Source organism: Amblyomma americanum, chromosome 1, assembly GCF_052857255.1.
Source record: "Amblyomma americanum isolate KBUSLIRL-KWMA chromosome 1, ASM5285725v1, whole genome shotgun sequence".
NCBI lineage: Eukaryota > Metazoa > Arthropoda > Arachnida > Ixodida > Ixodidae > Amblyomma > Amblyomma americanum.
Genome location: NC_135497.1, coordinates 315007937 through 315027935, shown reverse-complemented (window position 1 = coordinate 315027935; position 19999 = coordinate 315007937). Strand labels below are relative to the sequence as shown.

At 48.7% G+C, this 19999-nt stretch overlaps 1 long non-coding RNA gene and 1 other non-coding gene across 2 annotated transcripts in view; both read left to right on the top strand.

Moving 5' to 3' along the window:
• LOC144098751 (uncharacterized) overlaps nucleotides 1-19999 on the top strand; it is a 389833-nt gene that overhangs the window by 332829 nt on the left and 37005 nt on the right. The gene's annotated exons all lie outside the window — the stretch shown is intronic.
• Nucleotides 566-637, top strand: TRNAP-UGG (transfer RNA proline (anticodon UGG)). Its single transcript has one exon. It is a non-coding gene; the product is annotated as a tRNA-Pro (tRNA).

Here is a 19999-nt window from a genome sequence, read left to right as displayed (position 1 = left end):
GCGACGCTGCCTGTCAAGACATTTCTTAATGACAAGGGGATGTTTGTACTCCGGAATGTGAATTGTCGTCTCTGTAACGTGCCTGAGACAATTGATCATTGCTTCATCCTGTGCCGTGATGCCATGTTCTTTTGGGACATACTACAACGAACTCTTAAGAAGGACATTGAAATTACACCATACACTATTAGATTTCTGCCTGTTGACAAAACCTCTGTTGTGCCTTATGACGTGTTTGTGTTGATGGGACTATTCAGTCTTTGGAAAAGCCGTATGATGGACAGACATGCCGAGCCACCAAGATCGTCCAAATCTATGTTTCGGGAACAGTGTGCGTTGGTGAGGAGTGTATATGCTGCTCGCGACGAACCTCCAAGCTGGCTGCCGTGCCTAGATGCTTGTGTGTGCCTCCCTGAATTTTGAAGTTTTGATGGGGATGTAGTGGTGAGTTAGGGCTATGGGGGGGCTTATATTAAGCAGCCCGGTAACTTGAGACGCGACTAGTCTGATTGAAGTTTCCTCCTTTCTACAGAAGTTCTTCCATGCAATAAAGGAAAAAAAAAGCGGCCCGTCGGTCTAGGGGTATGATTCTCGCTTTGGGTGCGAGAGGTCCCGGGTTCAAATCCCGGACGGGCCCGTTTTTTCTTTTAAGCTGTTCATTCTGCAAACTTCGGAATGATTTTTGCACCCTGAGCGACTCTTGCCTTCGCGGTTACGAGTCCTTTATTGAACACTATTAGGTAACGCGCAGCGGTTATTACATAATTTTGCAGCCCCTGGCGAAGTCATATTACTACGAGTCATCTCTTTTTTTATATTAAAGCTACCATACTGAAAAGTGCTCATCCTACTGATTAATCATGTATTCCCAGAAATGAATGTAACTTGAACGAAAAGCTCTGAAAGAGTTACTGAAAGGAAGCAATAAGAAAAATCTTATTCACGTGGTTAAATATGGCAAAACCAAAGCAGGAGGTCTGCAAACGCAATATATTAACGGATACAATTTAAAAAAATAAACCAGAGGAATAAAAGTGCAGCACAGGCTATAAGTGGAATAATTAAAGTAATGAATTAGAGGATTAAACAAACCATAAAACTAAGCTCCTGTTACACTGACGGACGACGCCACAGTTCCAGTTAATTCGCCTTCAAACATTCTAAAACTGGAAATATTTAATTACTGGTTGGAGTTTAGGTTTAGAGTTCATGAAAGTTCAGCGTATTTTAGGAGTTTATTAAAAAGCATTTTTTTTTCTGTGAATATTATTTCTAATGGAAGAATCAAGCCGCCGCGGTGGCTGAGTGGTTATTGCGCTCGGCTGCCGGCCCGAAAGACGCGGGTTCGATTCGGCCGCGGCGGTCGAATTTCGATGGAGGCGAAATTCTAGAGGCCCGTGTGCTGTGCGATGTCAGTGCACGTAAAAGAACCCCAGGTTGGTTGATATTTCCGGAGCCCTTCACTACGGCGTCCCTGATAGCCTGAGTCGCTTTGGGACGTTAAATCCCCCATAAACCATAATGGAAGAATCGTCGGCTTTCTTCGCTGATATAAGGGGCATACCTGTAATGCCTGTGATGTGAGTAACGTACAGGTCATCATGCCTTGTTTCTAGCACAAGCAGTTCATTGCTGTTCACGGGGGCAGCCGCCCCGTCAAGCTGCTCAAGTAAGAAGCTCTTCTGAGGCAGCACTTTTCATTTTCTTCTGGGCAAGCAGAAATTTAAACACATTATTAGTACATTATTATTTTTGCCAGTATTTCACGCGCATTGACCGTATTTAGTGCGCGTTTTCATAATAGGAAAAGGTAACAGTGTCGGAATTATGAAAATGGGCCATGCGTCGAAAACATGCATGTAAGGTAAATAATATAAAAAAGTTCGTGCAAAAACCAAATAAGGAAAAACAAACACGAGAAGATCAAGAGCCAAACAATGCGCAAACACTCGTGCCCCGCTTACGCAAGTGGAACGCGGCAATCCTGTATGGTTGCCTTTGAGTTGGAATAAGTTTATCTGGTTGTGATAGGTACAGCCTTTGCCAAAACTATGCAGTCCAAAGGGTTTGCTTGTAAGCCATGTAGTGGGGCTCTTAAGAACATGTGCCAGCCCTCAGTTAGGGATGGTTGAGGATTTAAGTTCCTCCTGCCTTCGTGAGGTTAGGGTCCCTGAGTATGCAAGAGGAGCCGCGATGCTGGGCTCAGAAGCAGTCCGCCTGGGCTGTATAGCTTTGACAAAGACCGCACATGCGTATTCATTGCTTGTGAATATCTGCTCACTGCTTGGCATACGTACATTTAATTAGGCCCTCCAGGCGGCTGCAGTGCGAGCCTATGCCCATATGATAGGACTGGGTGCACAAAAGATTACAGTGAGTGATTGGTTGGGACTTTTTATTAAACTGTAGCCACAGCCTTCGTGCTCTGTGCCAGCCTTGCATCGCGGGCAAAGATGTCGCCGACAGCTTTTATTGCGACAGCCCGCTGTTTGGCTGCTGACTGCTCCGAGCTGTTTTCCTTGAATCGCCTTGTCAACTACACCTGAAACACAAAGTGAAACGTGCCTTTGAGGCGCTTTTCGAAAGGGAACACAAGAAAGACAGCTCTGCATAGACATCAAGGCGACAGCTGGGGCTAGTGTGTATTCATAACTGTAGTACAAAAGTGCTCTCAGTTTTACAATCACAAGACACGACTGGACGAAGCGCACCAGTCGTGTCTTGAGTTGTGATTATAAAACTCGGGGCATTTCTACTGCTGCATATATATGATTGAAGCTATTGTTACATTGCTGCGGTATTTCGCCGGTTAGATATCAGGTCTGCAAACTACAAAGAGAAAGCCAGATCAATGTACACATGACAGCCTCAACTTTCTCGGCCGCAGTGCTGTGCTGTCGGCGGTGCGCCGGCAAGGCTAGCTGGTTAAATATTGCTGTTTTATCTCTTCGGGCATCCAGAGATAGCGGGTGATGCCCTGCGCTTTCTTCACTTCATTGTGGGTTTTCATTGCGTATGAAGACGTTTTTCATATCATTTCCGAGATGAACCAGAAAGAGCACAGAACACACAGCGCGTCAAAAAATGAAGGAACCATTACTCATAACTGAGGAGCAGGGGCGCAGCGGCCGGTTCGATACAGCAGCTCGTTTCTCTCTTCTGGTCTCTACTCCCGAGCAAGGGCGCCCATCGACTGGCAAAAAAAAAGAAAAAATTGAACCAAGGGGTCAGATAGTATTGCCACACAATAATCTTCACTGTGTATGATTTCAAGGGGAAAGGATGATATTTTTGAATCGCCAATATCTCTGCTGCTTCATAAGATAGATCAATTTTTTTACGGGGGAATGACGGGCGATTCAACAGCGCTGTATTTGACTGTTGTCTTATGTTCCATACTTTTTGAGCTGGGTTCCTTCATAACATCAATGACACTTTTGCTTTTTTTTTACCCTCTGTGGAGACCGTTGCAGTGACCGTTAAATATGTGTGATAAGTGTCGATCTGCACTTAACACATCAAAAATGCTATAGGCAAGATTGAAATGAAATTATGATTCAGTTCGCAGCTCTGACAGGCTTCCAAATAGCATGGGTGCCAAGTGTAAATAGGGCCGGTCATTTTTTCATAATCGTTGTCATCATCAGCCTGACTACGCTCTCTGTTGGACAAAGACCTCTTTCATATCTCTTCACTCAACTTTTCCGTGTGCCATCCTCAACCTCTTTATCTCCGCAAATTTCCTAATCTCATCCACCGCCCTATTTCAGGTAATTATGAGTTTGAAGCCTAGGTGTAGGAAGTGGAAATCTCAGAGCCACCACCGTGGAGGAAAATTAATGGCCGCTGGACACCTTATTTTAACTTAATGAGCGCCATGTAAATAAATGAACTGTGAAACGGAGGCTGATTTTAGCTGGTGTGGGTGAATTCAGTTCGACCCAAATCGTTCACACGATCGGAGTCGCAATGTTAAAGAATTCCCCCTCCGCATCAATCGCATCCAATGTCCGCCGTTGTTTTTTGTCACGAGATTGCCGTACATATTTCGGACGTCCAGGCTGGCCGAATCGTGGATAATTATTTCATTAGAAAATTTATCGTGCTTCGAGATATCTAAGTGTAGTGGTTGCTAGTTTTGCACTGTGTAGAGGCATTGATTCTGTTCAAAATTACTTTAATTAATGACAGTCAGCCTGATATATAGCGATAGAGCTTCTCTATCATGGGCGTTCCGGGGTTCTTCATTGATTACTTGTAGCTCTGTTCGTTGCGTTTCCACTGTGTTTTCTACTAGACTTGAAAATATGAAGCTGGACTCTTCGTGAGGGGCGGGATATTAGAACGGCCTCTACCAGAGCTCTCGTTATCTCTCTAAAGATCCCTGAAGATTTTGTGGAGATTCGCTTCATTCCGTAAATAGCTTTTTCCGCATGGGCGCATTTATAATGCGGAATGACTTCGGGGCCTTCTCTACGATGATTTTGGTCCACGGTTATCGAGTTTAAACTTCTCAAAAAGTATCTGCAATCTTAGCACTTAAAAATATTAAAGCAACCTATCTAGGGGACCGTAATTAAAATCGCCATTAAGTTCGCTTTCATCTCTCTCTAAAATGCAACAGAGGAGTCGATATTTCGATACCCTATACGACCCAGTCTCTTGTCGTGACGAGGTGGTATACAGCAGTCGCGGAGAGACCAAAGTGTGTGAGCACTTTGAACCCGCATTCTAAATAAAGGCGCCCATCAACGGGATTATAAACTGCCACCGTAAAGCTCAATCTTATCACTAACCAAAGATATAAATTCTGAGCTGCTAAATGCATTTAGGTTGTTCTGACACAGTAATAAGTTCGAGGTAGTATAGCGAAGATGCGCATTTCCAGAGAATTTAGAATGATTCATCGATCGTTGCCGTTGCCACCAACGTCACCACAACAACCCCTCCGTACTACCGTTCATTCTTGCCGCTCCTGTGAAGTCACAGTAATTTCGCGAGATCGTATTTCTAGGGCCTGATAGCCTAGGAGAGCTTTTGGAACGGCGTCTTCCAGCTTCCTGTTCCCGGGATGCGCTTGGTGGAGTTATTGCTTCTTAGGTGAGGATACCAAAGGCCGCCCCCTTATCTGGCACTACCTGTGTGCTGAGATAGTACTGCTTATTTCTTAGCCTCTTGAGAATGCGCCGCATTTGTAGAAAAAAAAAATTAAATCACGAGTGCTCCTGTACGCAAGTCCAGCTTTGTCGTGCAAAAATTTTGAAAATTAGAAAATTGTAAGACATTGTTATTAAAATATTGAAGATAATGGTTCATTATTCTAATATGTAGCAAAATATTTTTTTAAAGTTCTCCAGCGATCGCATCGAACAGTTAAGATTGTCGTAGAAAACCAATTGGGAACGCGTTTGACGATAGCAAAAACGTGAATAGAAAAAAAATACAGGACTTCTGTCGGTTGATTTGCGGATATATTGATTGTTATAATGAAATCTTATATTGTACAAAATAAGACTGCGTTCATGAAAGGTTACCCGGTCAAAAATGCTTTTTTCCAGAATTGCTGGATATGGAGATCACAGATTTTTATCTGAGATTAACTTGGCGTTCCAATGTACTTTTTGGAAACATTTTTAGTATCGGCACAAGTGCCACTCCGGAGTGTTCGATAAAAGGATTAGGACCTTCGTCGGTTTCAGTATCAGTGCCCTTAATACGTGAGCCGCTTGCTTTATCACAGTTTCCCCGTATCGCACGTTTTGAACATGGGACGTGTTTTTCGTCTCCGCGAACTCTCCTGGCCTTAACAAAAGGTTGTTCCAGCTTTTGTTTGCCCATCGTTAATGCGTTTTTGAAGTGCAGTGGACTACTTTCTAACCATGAAAAGCGCGCACATTTCCTTTGTGGGTTGTTCTTAACCGGGCATTCTTAGCAGTGCTAAGAACCTTAGTTGGCTGCCGGAAATATAGTTGATCCATGGCTAGGTTTATCTTCTTTATTGTCCTGTTATTTAATCAACAGCGTGGTCACTGCCTCCATTTGTTTGCTCCTACAATTCAAGGGTCGGATGAAGCCGCACAGTTCCCTGACACCCGTGTCTTTTACAAATGAAGCGCACTATTGATCTCGCCTGTCTCGCTTCAACCGCGTTTAGTACTTCCTTGTGCCTGCGCCGTTACGCGTCCTTCGTTGACAAGATGTTAGCGGCATTTATTTCACGTCACATAACTTTCGTGAAGTTTCATGAAACTCTCCACGACTGCCGGGCTGATGGCCTTTGTGATGTAGGAATAGTTTGTTTTATGGGGGTTTAACGTACCAAAGCGACTCAGGCTATGAGAGACGCCGTAGTGAAGGGCTCCAGAAATTTCGACCACCTGGGGTTCTTTAACGTGCACTCACATCGCACAGCACACGGGTCTCTAGAATTTCACCTCCATCGAAATTCGACCACCGCTGCCGGGATCAAACCCGCGTCTTTCCGGCCAGCAGCAGAGCGCCATAACCACTCGGCCACCGCGGCGGCGAGAAAATCATGGATCACTAGGGATATTTACAAGGACATCAAATGAAATAAAAAAGTTTAGCCTTTATCGCAAAACACATGAAGTTGAAACAGTGCATTAATTTATGCGCTTCAGGAAAAGGTTGAATTCAGATATAAAAAAACTCAATTCTATGTTTTCTTCAACATAAATTTGAAAAATTAGCGCAAAATAGGAGCAGAACGTGGAAGGTTTTGCGTGACATGACCAATACCCCGAGAAATCATTTACCATAAGAACTAGAAACTAATGAAAAAATATATTAACGCCAATCGTTATCGAGTCTGTTTGAAAATAATTTCATAAATGCCAGAGCTCCAATGACCGTGCCCGATAACCAACCAGAACGCAGCCCTTTTTGCTCTATGAAATATGCCGTAAGTGACAATATATCTCTTGCTGCTACACCGGAAGTCGAAGTTATTTCTCTTTTAAAATCCCTTCACAATTTCGCTGCTGGCGAAAATGATATTAAAGCCCCACCGATTGAGGCAGTTGCAGGGGATATCGCAGAGCCTCTAACCCATATTTACAATCAGATACTGGTCCTAGTGTTTTCCTACAGAGATTAAAAATTGCTTGCCCTACTGTAATACATAGAGGTGGTAAATACAATAATTTGAATTGCAGGCTAATCTCAGTCTTATCGCTGTTCTTCGAAATTGCAGAGCGTGTCCTATATAAAAGATTCCGTACTTTTTTATCGTCAAGGAGAGTTATTGTTGAACAGCTGTGAGGATTTCAGAAACGCAAATAGACCGAAATGGCCTTCCTGCGCACTAAAGACAACATAATTCGTAACATTGAAGCTAAATTAGCTGCAGTTGAGATTTACTTAGATTTTCGGAAGGCATTCGATTCTATACAGCATCATATCGTGTTCAGAAAGCTTGAAGCATATAATTTTAGAGCCGCAGAACAAAGTTTTATGCGTATTCTGATTCTGACCAAATATCAGCATTTAGGGCAGAATACCCGGGTTATGAGGACTGCACAATTTCTAGAGGGGCAAGAATAAGAAGCATCATCTTAGCATACCGGTAGAGGCAGAACTGAAGGCGGCCTTTGGTGTCACACTCATGAAACAAGCAATAATTGCAGCAAATGCACCTTGAGAAAACGAGCTCACCATCCTACAGCTTTTCTGTGCTGTCTCTTAAAGATATTATCTGGGAACTATATTCTCGGAACAGAAGTGGTAGGGGGGGGGGGGGGGGGGGGAGGGAGGGGGCAAGTTGGTGGTCTCTGGGGTGGGGGTGATCTTCACCTGGTGGTGGCGGCGGTGACGACAATGGTTGATGAAATATTAATTGCCTAAATTCTCTAAAAACGCGTCAGTTTAGCCCAAATGCAATTAACAGCACACAAATTATGTATTTGAATAGTGATAAGATTTAGCTTTACGGAGAAATAATTTATAATCATATCAATATGAGTACTTTCTTTACCTATAATGATGCTTCAAAGTGAACACACCTTTTGGCCTTTCCGTGACTGCTATATACTACCTTGGCATGAGTTGGTCGTCCAGGGTATCGGAATGTTATTATCGACTCCAAAATTGCATTATTAGGCAAGGAGGACAGCGAACCTTAGGGATGTACTAATTACGACCCCATTGGACGCTTTCTTTCAATTACTTTAGAGACTAAGATGTCTGACATTTTTTTAGAAGATCCTACTCGCATATATGGACAGGAAACTATCGGGTAAAAGTCACTAAAGTCATTCTGCATTAAAATTTTTATTTTTTTATTTACATTATCCCTCAGGGCCAGTGGCATTACAGAGGGACCAGTGCCCGATTGTGTTGAGGTCTGACTGGAGTAGTGTAACGTCGTTAGCGTTGGTTATTTCTCTAAAAATGACGCAATAATCAGCAAATAGGTGAATATGAGAGTTAACAAGAGAGGGAAGATCATTAATGTAAATTAGAAACAGTAGGGGTTCAAGAACTGAACGTTGTGGAACCCCGGAAGACACCTCCGTAAAACTGGAGTTGAAACCGTTAGCAAAAACAAATTGTGAGCGATTAAGTAGAAAACATTCAATCCATTTCAATAAGTTAGTCAATATTCAGTTGTTTTAGTTTGTGAAGTAAAAGTTTGTGACATACCTTGTCGAAAGCCTTTGAAAAGTCTAGAAATATACAGTCAGCTAATGATGATAGGTCTAGAATATGATGCAATGCATATGTAAACGATATTAACTGTGTTTCGCAAGAATAAGATTTTTGAACGCCGTGTTGCGCCGAGGTAAAAAAGGAGTTAGATTCGAGGAAGTTAACGAGGTTGGTGAATATTATATGTTCAAGCATTTTGCAGCAAGTACTGGTAAGGGATAGGGGACGATAATTATTAGGGGAAGCTTTGCTGCTGGATTTGTAGACTGGAACCACCTTTCCGATTTTCCACACGGTAGGCAGCGTTGATTGGTCAGGGGATTGCTGGAAAAGTTTGGTTAGTATAATGGAAGAATAAGCTGAAGTGCTTTTAAGAACTTTGGGTTAATGAAGTCGTAACCTGGAGCGGAATGAACATTGAGTGCATCAATAAGCTTATCGACACCAGGAATAGCAACAGCTATAGGTGGCATGAATACATAGTTGAAGTGATGAGTTGGTGGCATATGTACATTAGACATGGCTGTAAAGTTGTCAGTGAATGCATGGTTCAGAATCGTGGCACAAATATCGGAACGAATGAGGTTGCCTAACGGGTCGGATAAAGCGATGCTATCATCGGTGGAAGGATTAATGACCCGCCAGAATTTTGTCACATTGGTCGTTAACATAGAGGGCAGAACATGCGAGTGGAAGTGCTTTTTAGCGTCTTTGAGCGCCTGAACATACGTGTTGGAAGCTGCCGTATACGAAGCCCAACGCTCACTAGTTGGGGAGAGCTTTGCGATGCGATAGAGGAGTTTCTTTTTGTTAGATAAGCGCTTAATGTGATTATTGTACCAGGGAGCGTTTGAGTGGGTGGTAACAGTGCGCTGAGGGATGCATTGTTCAGTGAGTTGGGAGACTTTAGTTGTGAACATGCTCCAGTTAGTTTCAACACTACGGTTATCAAAGCTATCAAAGAAAACATCGATAAAAAGAGAGCTAATTATTTATCGCATGAAAATTTGCTTTGTTGTACTCGCGTATAATTTTTTTCTTTCGATTAGAAATTGGAGGGGCTAGGTTAATGTCAAATTGCATTAGCAAGTAGTCGCTGATGCCCGGCAGGTATGTAATAGGTGAGGCTATGTCAGATCGATTTGTCAAGATTAAATCTAGTGTATTCGACGCGCTGTCAGTTATTCTAGTTGCTTGTGTGTACAATTGCACTAGCGAGAATACTGAGCACACATCTAAAAATTCGCGACCTTGAGAAGAGAACGGGGACATTAAAGGGGAGTCGGTATTCCATGTTATGTTCGAAAAATTGAAATCGCCGAATAAGAATAGTGGGGATGAAGGAAAGCGTGTTGCGACGATATTAATAGCATCGTAAAGTTCGTTACTAAACGTAGGCGACGAGGAAGGTGGAGGGTAGCATACTCCCATTACTACCCTCAGGTGATTAAGAGTGAGCGCAGCCCATACTATTTCTAGATTAGTCTGGACATGTATACAGGATGACGGAATATCGTTTGAAATAGCGAGAAGCACTCCGCCGCCTCTCTGCGTGCCCCGATCACAGCGGAAGAACGAAAAGCGATGAGCATCGAAAAAGATATCAGTGTCGCGAACGTGCGCAGTGAGCCAAGTTTCTGTTAACGCGATGATTATAGCGGAACAAGTGTCGATAGCTGATGATAGAGAGTTATACTTGTTAAGAACGCTTCTGATGTTAGTAAAAAGAACCGATACTGATGCTGTGGATACCTGACCACTACCCCTCGCGCAAGCCTAGGACGTGCGATCCGAGCTAGGTGCAGAGGCTGAACTGGCACGTGCGCTGCGTGTATCAATGTTAATTACGGTGTTTGTGTTTGGGTCATACATTTAACATTTCTTGTTCATAAGTAACTTGTTGTAGTGCATCTTATGGGTGGGAGAATCAGGTTGGCTTTTCGCAAAATCGAGAAACTTTTTACGTGCGAGGCGTGTTGCGACTGAATAACCTTCAGTAAGTGTGACCTTGCTTTCTTTTAGGCTGTTGCGCTTAGAGAGGATCAAATCTCTCGGTTTAAAATTCACAAATTTGGCAATTACCGGACGACATTTATAAGTACTGAAGGTACCTAAACGGTGCGCGCGTTCAATAGCATGGGAGGAAAGGGAGTCGGAAAGGCAGTCGGTAAGAATAGAAGTCAGTTTTTCTTCAGTGTCCTGCCAGTTTTCGTCGGCATCTGGGAGGCCGTAGAAAATAAGTTATTACGCCGCGATCTGTCATCCAGCTCATCCTGTCGTGATTGTAATGACCTGACCTGGGTGGAAAGTTCATCTGTTTGAGTTCGAATGGTTGAAATTTCGTCGGTGACCTCTTCAATTTTTTTTACAGTTTTCCTTAAGACTTCTAAATGGTTCTGTATATCACTGATTTTTTTTTCAATGGCTTTCTGTTCGTTTTTAATATCTTTAACGTCAGCTGCTAATTCCGTCTGAGCTATAGAGCTTTGCAGCGAACGAGTGTGAACGTCCTTTAGCAACTGATATATAACTTTCATCTGTTCCGCGGGATCAGAGGGTAGAGATTCAAGGACTTGGAGCGAATCCGAGTGTTTGGTAGGGGGCCCAGGGTTGCTCTCCACATCACCCGCACGCAACAGCAAAAAGGTCATAGAAAAACATTCAGAGAAAACCTCGCACAACACTTGTGGACACGGCAACAGTACTAAGCAGACGTTATTACCTTTCTTAGCATATAAAGGAAGGGCAGTACACACCTGCATAGCAAAAGGGAAGCGGTTCAGAGCCAAAATGCAAGCACTGTCGCCGTGTCCACTGAAGCGGAAGTTTCCGGGCTGGCTTCTTATATACTTGGAAGAGGATGATGTTGCTGTCGATCCGAAAGGTGGTTTGCAGGCGAGTTGTACCGGGCCGGGTGCGTCCAGAAAGGGCGTGAAAGCAAAATGCGACGAAAGCACATCGTCAGACGCGCAGGCGCGGTGGAAATCCACTGTCGGTGGTGTCGAAGGATGCCATATCAGGCCGCACTAAGTGGCCGATATCCACGGCAGAAAGGCTGCAAGCAGGGCCTGCATAGCAAAAGGGAAGCGGTTCAGAGCTAGAATGCAAGCACTGTCGCCGTGTCCACTGAAGCGGAAGTTTCCGGGCTGGCTTCTTATATACTGGGAAGAGGATGATGTTGCTGTCGATCCGAAAGGTGGTTTGCAGGCGAGTTGTACCGGGCCGGGTGCGTCCAGAAAGGGCGTGAAAGCAAGATGCGACAAAAGCACATCGTCAGACGCGCAGGCGCGGTGGAAATCCACTGTCGGTGGTGTCGAAGGATGCCATATCAGGCCGCACGAAGTGGCCGACAGCCACGGCAGAAAGACTGCAAGCAGGGCCTGCATAGCAAAAGGGAAGCGGTTCAGAGCTAGAATGCAAGCACTGTCGCCGTGTCCACTGAAGCGGAAGTTTCCGGGCTGGCTTCTTATATACTTGGAAGAGGATGATGTTGCTGTCGATCCGAAAGGTGGTTTGCATGCGAGTTGTACCGGGACGGGTGCGTCCAGAAAGGGCGTGAAAGCTAGAGGCGACGAAAGCACATCGTCAGACGCGCAGGCGCGGTGGAAATCCACTGTCGGTGGTGTCGAAGGATGCCATATCAGGCCGCACTAAGTGGCCGATATCTACGGCAGGAAGACTGCAAGCACGGCCTGCATAGCAAAAGGGAAGCGGTTCAGAGCCAGAATGCAAGCACTGTCGCCGTGTCCACTGAAGCGAAAGTTTCCGGGCTGGCTTCTTATATACTTGGAAGAGGATGATGTTGCTGTCGATCCGAAAGGTGGTTTGCAGGCGAGTTCTACCGGGCCGGGTGCGTCCAGAAAAGGTGTGAAAGCAAAATGCGACGAAAGCACATCTTCAGACGCGCAGGCGCGGTGGAAATCCACTGTCGATGGCGTCGAAGGATGTCATATCAGGCCGCACTAAGTGGCCGATATCCACGGCAGAAAGACTGCAAGCAGGGCCTGCATAGCAAAAGGGAAGCGGTTCAGAGCCAGAATGCAAGCACTGTCGCTGTGTCCACTGAAGCGCAAGTTTCCGGGCTGGCTTCTTATATACTTGGAAGAGGATGATGTTGCTGTCGATCCGAAAGGTGGTTTGCAGGCGAGTTCTACCGGGCCGGGTGCGTCCAGAAAGGGCGTGAAAGCAAGATGCGACGAAAGCACATCGTCAGACGCGCAGGCGCGGTGGAAATCCACTGTCGGTGGTTTCGAAGGATGCCACATCAGGCCGCACGAAGTGGCCGATATCCACGGCAGAAAGACTGCAAGCAGGGCCTGCATAGCAAAAGGGAAGCGGTTCAGAGCTAGAATGCAAGCACTGTCGCCGTGTCCACTGAAGCGGAAGTTTCCGGGCTGGCTTCTTATATACTTGGAAGAGGATGATGTTGCTGTCGATCCGAAAGGTGGTTTGAAGGCGAGTTGTACCGGGCCGGGTGCGTCCAGAAAGGGCGTGAAAGCAAAATGCGACGAAAGCACATCGTCAGACGCGCAGGCGCGGTGGAAATCCACTGTCGGTGGTTTCGAAGGATGCCACATCAGGCCGCACGAAGTGGCCGATATCCACGGCAGAAAGACTTCAAGCAGGGCCTCCATAGCAAAAGGGAAGCGGATCAGAGCCAGAATGCAAGCACTGTCGCCGTGTCCACTGTAGCGGAAGTTTCCGGGCTGGCTTCTTATATACTTGGAAGAGGATGATGTTGCTGTCGATCCGAAAGGTGGGTTGCATGCGAGTTGTACCGGGCCGGGTGCGTCCAGAAAGGGCGTGAAAGCTAGATGCGACGAAAGCACATCGTCAGACGCGCAGGCGCGGTGGAAATCCACTGTCGGAGGTGTCGAAGGATGCCATATCAGGCCGCACGAAGTGGCCGATATCCACGGCAGAAAGACTGCAAGCAGGGCCTGCATAGCAAAAGGGAAGCGGTTCAGAGCTAGAATGCAAGCACTGTCGCCGTGTCCACTGAAGCGGAAGTTTCCGCGCTGGCATCTTATATACTTGGAAGAGGATGATGTTGCTGTCGATCCGAAAGGTGGTTTGCAGGCGAGTTCTACCGGGCCGGGTGCGTCCAGAAAGGGCGTGAAAGCAAGATGCGACGAAAGCACATCGTCAGACGCGCAGGCGCGGTGGAAATCCACTGTCGGTGGTTTCGAAGGATGCCACATCAGGCCGCACGAAGTGGCCGATATCCACGGCAGAAAGACTTCAAGCAGGGCCTCCATAGCAAAAGGGAAGCGGATCAGAGCCAGAATGCAAGCACTGTCGCCGTGTCCACTGTAGCGGAAGTTTCCGGGCTGGCTTCTTATATACTTGGAAGAGGATGATGTTGCTGTCGATCCGAAAGGTGGGTTGCATGCGAGTTGTACCGGGCCGGGTGCGTCCAGAAAGGGCGTGAAAGCTAGATGCGACGAAAGCACATCGTCAGACGCGCAGGCGCGGTGGAAATCCACTGTCGGTGGTGTCGAAGGATGCCATATCAGGCCGCACTAAGTGGCCGATATCCACCGCAGAAAGACTGCAAGCAGGGCCTCCATAGCAAAAGGGAAGCGGTTCAGAGCCAGAATGCCAGCACTGTCGCCGTGTCCACTGAAGCGGAAGTTTCCGGGCTGGCTTCTTATATACTTGGAAGAGGATGATGCTGCTGTCGATCCGAAAGGTGGGTTGCATGCGAGTTGTACCGGGCCGGGTGCGTCCAGAAAGGACGTGAAAGCTAGATGCGACGAAAGCACATCGTCAGACGCGCAGGCGCGGTGGAAATCCACTGTCGGTGGTGTCGAAGGATGCCATATCAGGCCGCACTAAGTGGCCGATATCTACGGCAGAAAGACTGCAAGCACGGCCTGCATAGCAAAAGGGAAGCGGTTCAGAGCTAGAATGCAAGGACTGTCGCCGTGTCCACTGAAGCGGAAGTTTCCGGGCTGGCTTCTTATTACTTGGAAGAGGATGATGTTGCTGTCGATCCGAAAGGAGGTTTGCAGGCGAGTTCTACCGGGCCGGGTGCGTCCAGAAAGGGCGCGAAAGCAAGATGCGTCGAAAGCACATCGTCAGACGCGCAGGCGCGGTGGAAATCCACTGTCGGTGGTTTCGAAGGATGCCACATCAGGCCACACGAAGTGGCCGATATCCACGGCAGAAAGACTGCAAGCAGGGCCTGCATAGCAAAAGGGAAGCTGATCAGAGCCAGAATGCAAGCACTGTCGCCGTGTCCACTGAAGCGGAAGTTTCCGGGCTGGCTTCTTATATACTTGGAAGAGGATGATGTTGCTGTCGATCCGAAAGGTGGGTTGCATGCGAGTTGTACCGGGCCGGGTGCGTCCAGAAAGGGCGTGAAAGCTAGATGCGACGAAAGCACATCGTCAGACGCGCAGGCGCGGTGGAAATCCACTGTCGGTGGTGTCGAAGGATGCCATATCAGGCCGCACGAAGTGGCCGATATCCACGGCAGAAAGACTGCAAGCAGGGCCTGCATAGCAAAAGGGAAGCGGTTCAGAGCTAGAATGCAAGCACTGTCGCCGTGTCCACTGAAGCGGAAGTTTCCGCGCTGGCATCTTATATACTTGGAAGAGGATGATGTTGCTGTCGATCCGAAAGGTGGTTTGCAGGCGAGTTCTACCGGGCCGGGTGCGTCCAGAAAGGGCGTGAAAGCAAGATGCGACGAAAGCACATCGTCAGACGCGCAGGCGCGGTGGAAATCCACTGTCGGTGGTTTCGAAGGATGCCACATCAGGCCGCACGAAGTGGCCGATATCCACGGCAGAAAGACTTCAAGCAGGGCCTCCATAGCAAAAGGGAAGCGGATCAGAGCCAGAATGCAAGCACTGTCGCCGTGTCCACTGTAGCGGAAGTTTCCGGGCTGGCTTCTTATATACTTGGAAGAGGATGATGTTGCTGTCGATCCGAAAGGTGGGTTGCATGCGAGTTGTACCGGGCCGGGTGCGTCCAGAAAGGGCGTGAAAGCTAGATGCGACGAAAGCACATCGTCAGACGCGCAGGCGCGGTGGAAATCCACTGTCGGTGGTGTCGAAGGATGCCATATCAGGCCGCACTAAGTGGCCGATATCCACCGCAGAAAGACTGCAAGCAGGGCCTGCATAGCAAAAGGGAAGCGGTTCAGAGCCAGAATGCCAGCACTGTCGCCGTGTCCACTGAAGCGGAAGTTTCCGGGCTGGCTTCTTATATACTTGGAAGAGGATGATGCTGCTGTCGATCCGAAAGGTGGGTTGCATGCGAGTTGTACCGGGCCGGGTGCGTCCAGAAAGGACGTGAAAGCTAGATGCGACGAAAGCACATCGTCAGACGCGCAGGCGCGGTGGAAATCCACTGTCGGTGGTGTCGAAGGATGCCATATCAGGCCGCACTAAGTGGCCGATATCTACGGCAGAAAGACTGCAAGCACGGCCTGCATAGCAAAAGGGAAGCGGTTCAGAGCTAGAATGCAAGGACTGTCGCCGTGTCCACTGAAGCGGAAGTTTCCGGGCTGGCTTCTTATTACTTGGAAGAGGATGATGTTGCTGTCGATCCGAAAGGAGGTTTGCAGGCGAGTTCTACCGGGCCGGGTGCGTCCAGAAAGGGCGCGAAAGCAAGATGCGACGAAAGCACATCGTCAGACGCGCAGGCGCGGTGGAAATCCACTGTCGGTGGTTTCGAAGGATGCCACATCAGGCCACACGAAGTGGCCGATATCCACGGCAGAAAGACTGCAAGCAGGGCCTGCATAGCAAAAGGGAAGCGGATCAGAGCCAGAATGCAAGCACTGTCGCCGTGTCCACTGAAGCGGAAGTTTCCGGGCTGGCTTCTTATATACTTGGAAGAGGATGATGTTGCTGTCGATCCGAAAGGTGGGTTGCATGCGAGTTGTACCGGGCCGGGTGCGTCCAGAAAGGGCGTGAAAGCTAGATGCGACGAAAGCACATCGTCAGACGCGCAGGCGCGGTGGAAATCCACTGTCGGTGGTGTCGAAGGATGCCATATCAGGCCGCACTAAGTGGCCGATATCCACCGCAGAAAGACTGCAAGCAGGGCCTGCATAGCAAAAGGGAAGCGGTTCAGAGCCAGAATGCAAGCACTGTCGCCGTGTCCACTGAAGCGGAAGTTTCCGGGCTGGCTTCTTATATACTTGGAAGAGGATGATGCTGCTGTCGATCCGAAAGGTGGGTTGCATGCGAGTTGTACCGGGCCGGGTGCGTCCAGAAAGGACGTGAAAGCTAGATGCGACGAAAGCACATCGTCAGACGCGCAGGCGCGGTGGAAATCCACTGTCGGTGGTGTCGAAGGATGCCATATCAGGCCGCACTAAGTGGCCGATATCTACGGCAGAAAGACTGCAAGCACGGCCTGCATAGCAAAAGGGAAGCAGTTCAGAGCCAGAATGCAAGCACTGTCGCCGTGTCCACTGAAGCGAAAGTTTCCGGGCTGGCTTCTTATATACTGGGAAGAGGATGATGTTGCTGTCGATCCGAAAGGTGGTTTGCAGGCGAGTTCTACCGGGCCGGGTGCGTCCAGAAAGGGCGTGAAAGCAAGATGCGACGAAAGCACATCGTCAGACGCGCAGGCGCGGTGGAAATCCACTGTCGGTGGTGTCGAAGGATGCCACATCAGGCCGCACGAAGTGGCCGATATCCACGGCAGAAAGACTGCAAGCAGGGCCTGCATAGCAAAAGGGAAGCGGTTCAGAGCTAGAATGCAAGCACTGTCGCCGTGTCCACTGAAGCGGAAGTTTCCGGGCTGGCTTCTTATATACTTGGAAGAGGATGATGTTGCTGTCGATCCGAAAGGTGGTTTGAAGGCGAGTTGTACCGGGCCGGGTGCGTCCAGAAAGGGCGTGAAAGCAAAATGCGACGAAAGCACATCGTCAGACGCGCAGGCGCGGTGGAAATCCACTGTCGGTGGTGTCGAAGGATGCCATATCAGGCCGCACGAAGTGGGCGATATCCACGGCAGAAAGACTGCAAGCAGGGCCTGCATAGCAAAAGGGAAGCGGTTCAGAGCTAGAATGCAAGCACTGTCGCCGTGTCCACTGAAGCGGAAGTTTCCGCGCTGGCTTCTTATATACTTGGAAGAGGATGATGCTGCTGTCGATCCGAAAGGTGGGTTGCATGCGAGTTGTACCGGGCCGGGTGCGTCCAGAAAGGACGTGAAAGCTAGATGCGACGAAAGCACATCGTCAGACGCGCAGGCGCGGTGGAAATCCACTGTCGGTGGTGTCGAAGGATGCCATATCAGGCCGCACTAAGTGGCCGATATCTACGGCAGAAAGACTGCAAGCACGGCCTGCATAGCAAAAGGGAAGCGGTTCAGAGCTAGAATGCAAGGACTGTCGCCGTGTCCACTGAAGCGGAAGTTTCCGGGCTGGCTTCTTATTACTTGGAAGAGGATGATGTTGCTGTCGATCCGAAAGGAGGTTTGCAGGCGAGTTCTACCGGGCCGGGTGCGTCCAGAAAGGGCGCGAAAGCAAGATGCGACGAAAGCACATCGTCAGACGCGCAGGCGCGGTGGAAATCCACTGTCGGTGGTTTCGAAGGATGCCACATCAGGCCACACGAAGTGGCCGATATCCACGGCAGAAAGACTGCAAGCAGGGCCTGCATAGCAAAAGGGAAGCTGATCAGAGCCAGAATGCAAGCACTGTCGCCGTGTCCACTGAAGCGGAAGTTTCCGGGCTGGCTTCTTATATACTTGGAAGAGGATGATGTTGCTGTCGATCCGAAAGGTGGGTTGCATGCGAGTTGTACCGGGCCGGGTGCGTCCAGAAAGGGCGTGAAAGCTAGATGCGACGAAAGCACATCGTCAGACGCGCAGGCGCGGTGGAAATCCACTGTCGGTGGTGTCGAAGGATGCCATATCAGGCCGCACGAAGTGGCCGATATCCACGGCAGAAAGACTGCAAGCAGGGCCTGCATAGCAAAAGGGAAGCGGTTCAGAGCTAGAATGCAAGCACTGTCGCCGTGTCCACTGAAGCGGAAGTTTCCGCGCTGGCATCTTATATACTTGGAAGAGGATGATGTTGCTGTCTATCCGAAAGGTGGTTTGCAGGCGAGTTCTACCGGGCCGGGTGCGTCCAGAAAGGGCGTGAAAGCAAGATGCGACGAAAGCACATCGTCAGACGCGCAGGCGCGTGGAAATCCACTGTCGGTGGTTTCGAAGGATGCCACATCAGGCCGCACGAAGTGGCCGATATCCACGGCAGAAAGACTGCAAGCAGGGCCTGCATAGCAAAAGGGAAGCGGTTCAGAGCTAGAATGCAAGCACTGTCGCCGTGTCCACTGAAGCGGAAGTTTCCGCGCTGGCATCTTATATACTTGGAAGAGGATGATGTTGCTGTCGATCCGAAAGGTGGTTTGCAGGCGAGTTCTACCGGGCCGGGTGCGTCCAGAAAGGGCGTGAAAGCAAGATGCGACGAAAGCACATCGTCAGACGCGCAGGCGCGGTGGAAATCCACTGTCGGTGGTTTCGAAGGATGCCACATCAGGCCGCACGAAGTGGCCGATATCCACGGCAGAAAGACTTCAAGCAGGGCCTCCATAGCAAAAGGGAAGCGGATCAGAGCCAGAATGCAAGCACTGTCGCCGTGTCCACTGTAGCGGAAGTTTCCGGGCTGGCTTCTTATATACTTGGAAGAGGATGATGTTGCTGTCGATCCGAAAGGTGGGTTGCATGCGAGTTGTACCGGGCCGGGTGCGTCCAGAAAGGGCGTGAAAGCTAGATGCGACGAAAGCACATCGTCAGACGCGCAGGCGCGGTGGAAATCCACTGTCGGTGGTGTCGAAGGATGCCATATCAGGCCGCACTAAGTGGCCGATATCCACCGCAGAAAGACTGCAAGCAGGGCCTGCATAGCAAAAGGGAAGCGGTTCAGAGCCAGAATGCCAGCACTGTCGCCGTGTCCACTGAAGCGGAAGTTTCCGGGCTGGCTTCTTATATACTTGGAAGAGGATGATGCTGCTGTCGATCCGAAAGGTGGGTTGCATGCGAGTTGTACCGGGCCGGGTGCGTCCAGAAAGGACGTGAAAGCTAGATGCGACGAAAGCACATCGTCAGACGCGCAGGCGCGGTGGAAATCCACTGTCGGTGGTGTCGAAGGATGCCATATCAGGCCGCACTAAGTGGCCGATATCTACGGCAGAAAGACTGCAAGCACGGCCTGCATAGCAAAAGGGAAGCGGTTCAGAGCTAGAATGCAAGGACTGTCGCCGTGTCCACTGAAGCGGAAGTTTCCGGGCTGGCTTCTTATTACTTGGAAGAGGATGATGTTGCTGTCGATCCGAAAGGAGGTTTGCAGGCGAGTTCTACCGGGCCG